General features: G+C 37.3%; 1 protein-coding gene across 3 annotated transcripts in view; it reads left to right on the forward strand.

Annotated features, from left to right (window-relative positions):
- The first annotated feature begins 1,597 nt into the window (after positions 1 to 1,597).
- The window catches only part of LOC129003419 (protein phosphatase PP2A 55 kDa regulatory subunit), a 184,875-nt gene continuing 174,467 nt past the window's right edge, over positions 1,598 to 12,005 (forward strand). For 2 of the 3 annotated variants that reach the window (XM_054431721.1, XM_054431714.1), the window contains exon 1: positions 1,598 to 1,940. The gene's annotated coding sequence lies outside the window, so the exon portion shown is untranslated. The remainder of the gene's footprint in view (positions 1,941 to 12,005) is intronic. The other variant, XM_054431727.1, reaches the window with a different exon arrangement.

A 12,005-nucleotide genomic window follows, 5' to 3' on the forward strand; every position in this document is an offset into this window, starting at 1 on the left:
TTGACGAGTAAAAAAGCGGAGTGATACGGGCCGGGTACTACTTTCTCTAGGGCATCTATTTGTGTTGCCAGCTGAACCTAAAAACGTGTTGTATAGTGTTTGAAAGACTAATTATTTATATGCTTTATAGTGACTGTAGGAAAAATATAATGTGTAACACGAGTGCAAAAGGCCTTTGCTGCACTCGAGATCATTCCGCACAAGCCGCCTCTTGTGCAGCAAAGTGCCACTTTGCCCACTATAGCCCACTATAGTTACGAAATAGTTATTTGTGTAACTAGTGGTGAAAGTGGCACTTTGCTGCACACGAGAGCAATGTTGTGCGGAATGATCTCGAGTGCAGCAAAGGCCTTTTTCACTCGTGTTACACATTATATTTTTCCTACAGTCACTATAAAGCTATAAATAATTAGTCTTTCAAACACTATACAACACGTTTTTAGGTTCAGCTGGCAACACAAATGGTGCCCTAGAGAAAGTAGTACCCGCGGTCCGTATCACTCCGCTATTTTTCCTCGGCAAGAAATGTGCTCCGCGTTTTGAGAATAAAGTTCCGTATGTTTTTGTAATTTGAAGTGGTTTCCACGCCTAAAAAATGCTTTAAGGGTATTTTCTTGTTTATTAAGATCGTAGGAATGTTGTAAAAACGTTTAAAAGAAAAGTCCAGAAAGTTCAGAAATACCGAAACTATAAACACGAAATGACAGGTTAAATCGTAGTTATAATAGTCAATCAGCTGCTCATAGTATAATTATCTTTAAGTGCTGCCAACCTATTTCCAAGCGTACACGGATTACGCGCCTAATAGAACCACGCTGTTTTGTGTTGTTTCGTTGGAATCCTGATGTGCGGCAAAGTATAAACCGTACGACAAAGTATAAATATGCAGCAATTAGCAACTTTCTGTACTATAAACAGTACAAGGAAGCCAACTTTGTCGGGTGACTGTAGGAAAATAACTATTTCAATTCAACAGTGTATTGTCGGTATTGTTTACCGTACTTACTTTACGTTTACAGCATTGTTTAGTTACTTTACAGTACATGTTTGGACCAATGAGGTTCAAGGAGCGAGAGAAAGAAGTAGATTTGTAAAGTGTTTATCATCAACTTATCAGCTGTTAAGGCCAAATTTAATTGATTAGGTACAGTGAGTGGTTGGAACAACGAGAGTCGTTGCATCACAATCTCACAATCAGTGGCAACGACTAACAAGAGGTTATAAACAAAAACATAACCTCTTTTAGACGTTATGAGGAGTGATTGTTAGTAATAAAAAAGCTGTTGTAGGTAAAGTAGTGTACGCAACTCGCGTAATTAGCCTTCAAGACATTCGTCGCCTTTGCTCGTGTAGGCTACCTTAAATTTTCTACTCGTCTCGTAAACTACTAAATCACTATATGTTACTGTTTCAGATCGTTGATATTGATAATTAATTGATTTGTCCAATACACTTTTGACTTGACTGATATGTGATATGAAGTGACAGTAGTGGTAACACAGGTGACAGGTTGCAACACTGGTTTGTTTCCCACCATCCCACCACAGTCAGTTTGGCAACCCTGTCGTCAAGTTTTAGTTGAGTTGAGTTGGTCATTGGATACAAGCGGGAAAGGACGTTAAAAGCTGCGAGTTTTAAATGGTGTGTGTGTGTCTTCAACTGTATAAAACATTACTGTAATTCTGTCTTTAATGCTAAATTTGTTGGCGCTTCAGTGAAAAAGTGTTGGGATTTTTTTATCGGGGCCGTTCGTCAATACTTTTCACTCTTCGCTCTGCTTAAAGTTATCAGAGTTTTCGTCTTGATAAGGTCAGAAATTGATGTTTGTGTGTGAATTTTATGTCATTTGTTTGAAGTTAATTCTCGCCAAGTCACACAATTAGTTGCCCGACGAGTAGTAAACTGGATGTTTTCCTTAGAAAGCCAGCCAAGATATTTCGGTAAGTCAGTTTTGTGGATATTGGAATGCTCATATTCGTTTGATAACACAATTGTAATGGTAGACATTTCACAAAAATACTCTGTTGGAATAAAAGTTGTTAGTTAATCTATAAGGATGTGATGGGACAGACTTTTCTACAAGTTTTATTAATTTAAATTTCTACATTTAATTAATTTATGCTTGGGTGTACTGCAATGTACTGAGCTAATTATTTTATTTTAATATTTTGTATCTCTGACGAGCTGGAACTAAATAATTAACCTGATAAATAATATAATATACATCGTTAAACGAATGTAAACAACTTCAAACTTAGGTTGTTAAATGTTAAAATCAGTCATTATTAATGATCGAACTAAAAAAATTAGAGTTCAATGAATGCCAGTGTAAAATGAAATCAGAAATCAAAACGATCCTCTGCGGTTTTTCGCTACTACGCAGCCTCAGGTTATAATGGCATCTGACGAAATTTAGTGGAGAAGATCTTATTTATTTGTAGTGTAGAGTCGTTGTGATATCTGATTCCTCTCACACGGACTTCTTGACGAATACCATTTTACTTTTGTTTACAGCTACAGTATTGATTTTCTATTTTGAGTATGGTGTACCTAGTTTGCACATAGTTTTTGGATTCGATTTGACTTGGTTACGTATGGAAGATTTTGTGAAATTTTGCTACCCGAAGTCTCACTCCTACAATGATGATTTTTGATAGTTCTGTATTTTTGGACTAGGCTACCCTTAATTTTCCAACAAAACTTCAAGAACCATCCGGTTGTAATATTTCAATTTCCATGTGAACCATGCTGTTTTAATTAATTTCCAATCGAATAGATAGGTGGTGTAGTGTAAAAATAAAGTGTATAATCACAGTTTATTTTTTCCAATTGACCATACTCGCGCAACCTTGAGGACCAAAACATAATAAATACGTGTGTTTTGATGTATTAATTAACTATCAAGGATACATTAGGCTAAAGTAAAACCCTTCTCTCCGAAAATAATAGAGTTTACAATTCGTGAGTCACAAACCAAGTTATCAATATCCAGTTAATTATTGCTACTACGCAGCCTGTAACCAAATTTCATTATTAATTTTGCTTTCCACAAAATCGCATATTGAATGCTGATATCGGTCTAGGTGATGGCGCCAGTTCATCGTAAAACGACCTCTGTGTGATTTTGTATTAACTGTTGTAACCGTTATTACACATTGTTTGAATAGAACGCGGCGTCGTCGTCGGTAAATTCAATCAACAGCCGATGAGGCAAGAGAGCAAAGAGGAGGTTAGTGAGGAGAGGCAGTGGAAGGGGGGTCAGTCAGCTGATCAACTGTGCGTAAACAGCTGTTGGGGTCAACTTGGTTATTAATTGTTTCTGTTTTGCTGATCATAACTGGAAATCTCGTAATTAAAATTACGTCACTAATGGATTGCGACAGTTGATTGCAGATCATACTGTTCTTGGGATAATTAATTTACAACATCGTATACGTTATAGCCTAGCTGTTAAAATATAATTACATTTCATCATAATTCAAATTTACATTTGATTACACTGTACACATGGATCAATATACTACACGAACTTTTCGTACGCAAAATAGCATTTCTTTATGACCTAATATTAAATAAAAGTATATACTGTATTTTATTTACCTCTACGTGGTTGCTTACGTAAATTCATTACAATATCTCTCAGAGTTTTGGAATCCTCGTAAATTTTATTTTTATCGTATTTTACTGTGACGCCTAGGTGCATTAACGCCAAATTGATATACCAAAGTCGTTGTAGAGATTGACTCAACTAGGAAGTGAAGTCTTCTGAGGTTTTTGGATAATTGTAATGATTTAGTAGGTAAGCCTTGTCACAGCAAAATCGTGAGGCGACTGAGGTGATAACACTCACTAAACTATGTAGTCGCTATCAATTCCACCTCCGAGGTCGACTTTGTGAAGTAAGTGGTTAGTGGAAGTTCAAATTCCTCCACGACCTTCCTTCACCAAACTGCCTTCACATTACCTTCGTTTGAGCTTTTAAATTGTAATTTATTACACCGTTGAACCATATGCGTAATACGCGTCCGTGTTCATCATATTCTTCGAAAATAGACGTTCAAATAAGATGTGCGTAATCGCTTGAAAAAATTATGACATTGATGGTTGCGATACATGGGCTACCGTACATAGCATCATGCCAGGTGCACATTAGCGCGTTACACATGTCGTATACAATTAGTTAGGGTGTGCTGTTAATGAGGTACACTGTATTCAATAGTCTAGTAATCGACTGACATCAGAGACGTCAATGTAAATAGTGAGGTGTTGCATCTCACTACATTGAATAGACAATACAATGTATTCAATAGTATATTTATCGACTAAGGCATCAGTGATGTCACTGTCAATGCCAAGCAGGAAGCAGGGAGGTGTTGCATCTCACTACATTGTATAGACAATACAATGTATTCAATAGTATATTTATCGACTAAGGCATCAGTGATGTCACTGTCAATGCCAAGCAGGAAGCAGGGAGGTGTTGCATCTCACTACATTGTATAGACAATACAATGTATTCAATAGTATATTTATCGACTAAGGCATCAGTGATGTCACTGTCAATGCCAAGCAGGAAGCAGGGAGGTGTTGCATCTCACTACATTGTATAGACAATACAATGTATTCAATAGTCTAGTTATCGACTAAGGCATCAGCGATGTCACTGTCAATGCCAAGTACAGTAGCGAGGTGTTGCATATCACAGCATATCCTATCCTATACTCTAATACGAGCAATGTTTGCTTGTATGTATGTATGCTTGCACCAAGATCTCGAAAACGGCTCCGACGATTTTCTTCAAATGTTGTAAATAGTTTATTTTTGACCTAAAAACGAGTTTACTGCAGTCGGAACTGCCAACAAAAATCTAATTACGTAGAAAAATGAAACTGAAAGTCACATTTTTTTAACATTAGTCTTATGGGTTGCTAGGTAACCATGTTGGCTGAATTAAATAACAAGGAAAAAGTAAACAAAAGACTTGTAATTTGTCTATCCACAGTATACTAGCAAAACAAAATACAGTACAAAAGGAAAACATCAGTTGATACTATTGAGCAAAGATTATAGTGAAGATTACTCGATTCTATAGTCAAGGGTAGCAGTGTGGAGTGTGGGATCTGTTGATGACGATTAGATTACGGTATCTGCAATCCTTAAATGCTATGGGAAGGGAAGGAAACAGGTCCCCGATGTAGGAAGTGATGAAGGAAGTAGTAAAGGCGAGCAGTCCGGAGTGTGGGAACTGTTTATGACGATTAGATTAAGGTATCTACAATCCTAAAATGCTATGGGAATGGAGGGAAACAGGTCCGCGAAGTGGGAAGTGATGAAGAAAGTAATAAAGGCGAGCAGTCTGGAGTGTGAAAACTGTTTATGACGATTAGATTAAGGAATCTACAATCCTAAAAAGCTATGGGAATGGAGGGAAACAGGTCCGCGACGTAGGAAGTGGTGAAGGAAGTAGTAAATGCGAGCAGTCTGGAGTGTGATCTCATTGCGATTTTGGCCACTCCATGGGCAATACAGTGGAAACAAAGAGAGCCAAAAAAGTCAATCTATTTTAAACGTTGTACTGTATACTGCTATTTTAAAAACTCGGATTTCATTTCACACATAAAATGGTAGACTAACGATATTTGTTAGATTTCCCAAATTTTACACACGACCCCGAGTAGTAGCGATGTTTCAGTTTTGCAATCCATTTCCAACATCACCGACGCGACGCCCGAGTTGAGTGGCAGCGCCAAACGAGAACCGGCTTTGCTGCCAAAGTCTACTGTGGTGGCAACTGTTGTTGTTAATCTAGCCCAATTTTTGCACAGCCTTTTTATGGCTGAACCCCAACTCGATACGAGAGGCATCAATTTCCCCGAGTATATACCATAATATCAAACACATGGATTTGTTTTGTCTCAGCACCATCGCCATGTGTGAACGCTTAAGATCCGAGTTTGGTTTATTTCCCCATTCCTCGTTGTATAAAATCTGCTAAGCATTGACTAGGGATGGCTTAATACAGAGAGCATATATTGTCTCAGTCGTGTACTACCTATATGTAAATTTGTTAACATACAGAGCAGATATTGTTGTGCTGGAAGGCACGCAAGTAGCGTGGTCGGTGGTGTGAAAGGTGAGGTTGGCCATGTTCTCTCAGTCGTGTACTACCTATCTGTAAATTTGTTAACATACAGAGCAGATATTGTTGTGCTGGAAGGCACGCAAGTAGTGTGGTCGGTGGTGTGAAAGGTGAGGTTGGCCATGTTCTCTCAGTCGTGTACTACCTATCTGTAAATTTGTTAACATACAGAGCAGATATTGTTGTGCTGGAAGGCACGCAAGTAGTGTGGTCGGTGGTGTGAAAGGTGTCACTGAGCTCAGATGAGGTTGGCCATGTTCTCTCAGTCGTGTACCACCTATCTGTAAATTTGTTAACATACAACAGAGCAGATATTGTTGTGCTGGAAGGCACGCAAGTAGTGTGTTCGGGGGTGTGAAAGGTGTCACTGAGCTCAGATGAGGTTGGCCATGTTCTCTCAGTCGTGTACTACCTATCTGTAAATTTGTTAACATACAGAGCAGATATTGTTGTGCTGGAAGGCACGCAAGTATTGTGGTCGGTGGTGTGAAAGGTGTCACTGAGCTCAGATGAGGTTGGCCATGTTCTCTCAGTCGTGTACCACCTATCTGTAATTTTGTTAACATACAACAGAGCAGATATTGTTGTGCTGGAAGGCACGCAAGTAGTGTGGTCGGTGGTGTGAAAGGTGAGGTTGGCCATGTTCTCTCAGTCGTGTACTACCTATCTGTAAATTTGTTAACATACAGAGCAGATATTGTTGTGGTGGAAGGCACGCAAATAGTGTGGTCGGTGGTGTGAAAGGTGTCACTGAGCTCAGATGAGGTTGACCATGTTCTCTCAGTCCTGTGCATTGTGCAATCTGTATCCTGTTAACATAATGTGTCGCCTGTTGTACATGTGCTATGTGTCTCAACTCTATGTATTTTACCATATAAAATTCTTGACTTGTCCTATTGCATTATCTGTATGCTTAAAGGGATAAATATATATTGTCTTGTCTATAAAACAAACCATGGTAGCCTATATTGCCAGATTTCAGTTTTTGTTATGCTAGATATCGCGTATAATGATGCAAAACAATTTTTTATCGCTACCTATGAAGTTAGCAATCGGTATGTTTACGGCATAGCTGGATAATATTAGTCGCAACCACCGAGCGCAGTATTCGAGAATGAGGATAGTCGCTAAGCTGTATTAATTACTCAATAACTTCATTTATCCAACCAAACAAAGTCAGCGATAAAATAAATAGTTATTAATTAATAATCACATTTGGCCTGAATTGATTTATTTAGCTAATTTCCCATATCCTATATTCTAATACGAGCAATGTTTGCTTGTATGTATGTATGTATGTATGCTTGCTTGCAGAAAGATCTCGAAAACGGCTCCGACGATTTTCTTCAAATGTTGTAAATAGTTTATTTTTGGCCTAAAAACGAGTTTACTGCCGTTAGAACTGCTAACAAAAATCTAATTACGTAGAAAAATAAAACTGAAAGTCACATTTTTCCACAGTATACTAGAAATTACAAAATGCAGTACAAAAGCAAAAACATCACTTGTTACTATTGAGCAATGATTATACTGAAGCTTACTCGATACATTGTAGTAAAGGCTAACAATTAGCAGTGCGGAGTGTGGGATCTGTTATGACGATTAGATTAAGGTAGATTTCCCATCCTTATGGAACAGCTGAAGCTGAAGCCAATTTTATTGTTAGTTCTGTCAGGTTTTCTGTAGATGTCGTGCTTTGTTTACAATTTGTTTCTTGTTATTTCAGTAATTTAAAACCTCGTTTAACCAAATAATACTATTTGCAAACACCCTCGCCAATAGCGTACTACCCCCGTGGTAGTACCGCGGTAGTGCGGTGGTGTACCCCGCGGTTCGTTAGTATACCGTACTATTACTATATTACTATCGTTGGCTATACAGTATAACCAAACAGTGAGACACAATTAATGAGAAACTAACCCTAAAATAATATAAACAAATTGTAAACAAAACACGACATCTACACTACAGAAAACCAGACAGAACTAACAATAAAAGTGGCTTCAGCTGTTCCATAAGGATGGTAAGGTATCTGCAATCCTAATATGCCATGGGAAGGTAAGGAAACAGGTTCGCGACGTAGGAAGAGGTGAAGGAAGTAGTCAATGCGAGATATCCTGAGTGCGGGAACTGTTTATGACGATTAGATTAAAGTATAGTATCTGCAATTCTAAAATGCTATGGGAAGGTAAGGAAACAGGTCCGTGACGCAGGAAGTGGTAAAGGAAATAGTAAAGGTGAGCGGTCCGGAGTGTGGGAACTGCTTATGACGATTATATTAAGGTATATACAATCCTAAAATACTATGGGAAGGGAGGGAAACAGGTCTGCAACGTAGGAAATGGTGAAGGAAGTAGTAAAGGCTGGCATCGCAGAGTGGGGGATTGATTTTCCCCGAGCAAGGCTCGGTCCCCAGGTACTGAGGAATAAATAGAGCATTGCACCGAAGCGGCAATAATGGGTTCCCTAATCCTTTTGATCATTTGGACTTCCTAGAACTTTAAGAATGATTAAACAGGGAAGATGAGAAAAAACATTCAAATCAAACTACTACATTTTATTTCCTGGCCTTGTGACCTACACACTTGACTAAAGTTAACAAACTAATTTCTCAGTCTCTCAGTTGTTTCAGTTTCACATCAATAAACTTTTGCCGTAAGGGTGTCCTTCCTTTGCTTTGACCTTCTTTCCTTTGCACGGGAAAGGTAATGTAGAAAGTTTTTTTGTAAAATACAAATAGCTTAGGATTTAGGATGAAATATACCAATTTACCAAATGTGTTCAAATATATCCATAAACAAGCACACGACAACAGTTTACTTATTCTGCATAAGATATAAAATCTGGCTATTTTAATTGAATCTATTTTATTTCCCCCCACTAAAATATATATTTTTCGAGCATTTTTTTTCTTTCGTAGAAAAAATTATTTGATTAGTTTTATTACTGTTCAGAAATAAATGTTTTGTATAAAAAGATTTCAATTATTTTTAATTTCACTTGACACGCTTTTTAAAGGTCAAGGTAAGATTTAGCAGTGGTTATCAAGTTTGCATCATCAGCATAAAGTACTAACTGACTTTCTGTTCCAAAAATTTTTTTTTATTGAAGGCATTCCTTGGACATAACACAGAACTAATAAAGGCCCCAGAATGGAGCCTTGACGAACTCCATGTTAAATAGTTAAAGTTTCTGACCTAAACATGGTTAGTGCATTTTGGTCTTTTGACACTATTTCTACATATTGCATTCTTTCTTAAAGATATGACCTAAACCAATTTAATGTAGGTAGTGTTGAAAATACGTAAATAATTAATTGTAAGAGGTGGTCTTAACTTTGCCTGGTAAAATAAACATATTTTCATTTCATTTCATTTTTAAAAATACCTAAAGCTTTTAATTTATGTAAAAGAACTTCATGAGATATGCTATTGAATGCTTTTGATAAATCCATAAAAATACTAACTACGTTATTGCCTTTGTCAACAGCATCAATAATAACTATGATAGTGGTTTGAATACCTTATTCATGCAATCCAATTGTTGTCTCCACAACTAGTTTCAACCTGCTAGGAGGTCATCATCAGGTGAGTACAAGGATGAATTACTTCATATGAAGGTCGTCAGTAACAGTTTTTTTTACATTTACACAAACACGATGAATAATAAACACATAGTGCGCACACATATACGGCCGATAAAAACATTGAACTACTAGTTGTGGAGACAACAATTGGATTGCATGAATAAGGTATTTAAACCACTATTATAGTTATTATTCGCAATCTGGAGGCTACCCACACCATAATGAAGCATCAATAATAGTTTCTGAAAAGAGCAGAATTAGTAGATTTACCCTTACGAAAACCATGCTGCTGTTCGTTAAAGAGATTATTATTATGAAGATGAACAACTAATCGATTATACATTACACGTTCGTATATTTTTGATATAGAAGGCAAAAGTGATACAGGGCGATAATTACCTATTTCATCCCCTTTCACCTTTTTTGTAAATGGGCATTACTCTAGACATTTTTTAAGCAGTCAGGGAAAATACCGGTTATTTATGAACTGTTTATTAAATGCACCAGTGGTTTTAACGGTGATTTCGCTATGAATTTGAATAGTGTTAAGGGTACTTCGTCATGACCACTAGATGAGTTATTTTTAAAAGTTGAAATTATTTATCCTATCTCATCTTCATCTACTGAGCTACATCTAAAAGGAATTTTAATATTTATTTGATCAAGATGGCTGGTTATATTTTTATCGTCTTTAGATTGAATATTACATGGGGCACTATTGGTCAAATCTTCTATTACCGTCCTTTGACAAAGTTTGAAGAATGGCGTTGCATACTAGGACAGGGGCAAAGGGGGACACCAATCAGTGTTTACAACGGGTGTCTGAGGATTTAAATAGCAATGGTGCTGGCGGACGTCCAACACTACATTGTACAGACAACTGAGGTAATGTTGTCCTGCAGCATGTCACCACTCACCCCAGTAGGCCAACAAGATCCGTATTGCTTTGCAGTATAAGCACCACTAATGACAACCTTAGCCTTAGTGCCCTAGCGACCTGTTAACGATTCGATTACCACCACCCGTGCATTAAAAACAGATACTTTGTTGTTCTGTTGTGATAACTATAGTCACTTAAAACTACACTACAACAGTCGAAATATGCCATCAACAGTAAACACGACATAAAATACAGTAAACTGGACCACAACAGACGATGCGACATCGGCAAGTGAGGGTCTACAGGTTGCAACGATGACCGAACGCTAGCAACGACTGCAACGACTTGTCGCTGCGATCTACAGAAATTGTTGGAAATTTCCACCAACCTTCCAACCTCATTCTATCTCAGACAAAACGCAACGACTTCCAGTTTGCACGTTTCGTCTTGCTTTAACGTTTTTTCGTTGCAGACAAACAAACCGTTACGTTTTATCGTAGCGTGTAAACCAGGCTTAGTGTTGTTCTGCAGTGTTATACAGTATAGTCAATGGTCAAACTCAGCGACCTGTACAACCCGTGTATTGTACAGTGTGGTGAATGGCGTTGTAATGTAATATGTCAAACAATTATTATTTTCTTTTTTAATGTACCTACTAATAGACGTGACGTTCTGACAAGCGAGTATGTGTTTTCTGTTATCACTTCAGTTACTTTAACTTGTTACACCATTCAACCAATTAGGCGACCATTTAACATTACTTGCATAGCATTAAGGAAAGGAGATAACATCACTCCCATTTCCTAACACATTTTATTTAACTGTATAATGAACCATCGTTCTATAGCACTAGTATTGCTTTCATTGCAGTGAAAGCCAGTTGAGCGGAGCGATCACATTTCATGGGTTTTAAATATAGCATAAAATTAAAACAATCCTATATATTAATAGGCAAGCATTTTTCTTGAAAACCTTTTTTCTCAGTTCGTGTGCATCGCAGGGAATATTCTACGCATATTGTTAGAAAGACATTTTCCTGTAGATGTGCAGAATCCCTTTATAAATTAAAATGGGCTCAAAAATAAGCACAAAAAATAATTTAAAATTAAAAAAATAACATGGGCCTTATGTGTTGCGTTACTGGTGACGAAATAACAACGAAATATAAACTGAAAATCAAAACAAATGGAAGAAATCACATGTTTTATTTACAGCGTGGGGAGAAAATAGAGAAGTTTTCACAATTCATATTTTGGTCGAATTTTCGACCACGCGTTGGCCTTAGTGTTTATAGATGTATTACTACTAGTTAATAAATTTAACTTAGCAGTTTGTCTCAGAACTATTAACTTCTATAACAAGTGAAGTTTCACAAGTAAAGGTGTGGGCATTACATACAT

The sequence above is a fragment of the Macrosteles quadrilineatus genome, unplaced genomic scaffold (assembly GCF_028750875.1).
Source record: "Macrosteles quadrilineatus isolate MER2022 unplaced genomic scaffold, UCM_ALF_1.0 Scaffold_1__1_contigs__length_201487025, whole genome shotgun sequence".
NCBI classification, from domain to species: domain Eukaryota; kingdom Metazoa; phylum Arthropoda; class Insecta; order Hemiptera; family Cicadellidae; genus Macrosteles; species Macrosteles quadrilineatus.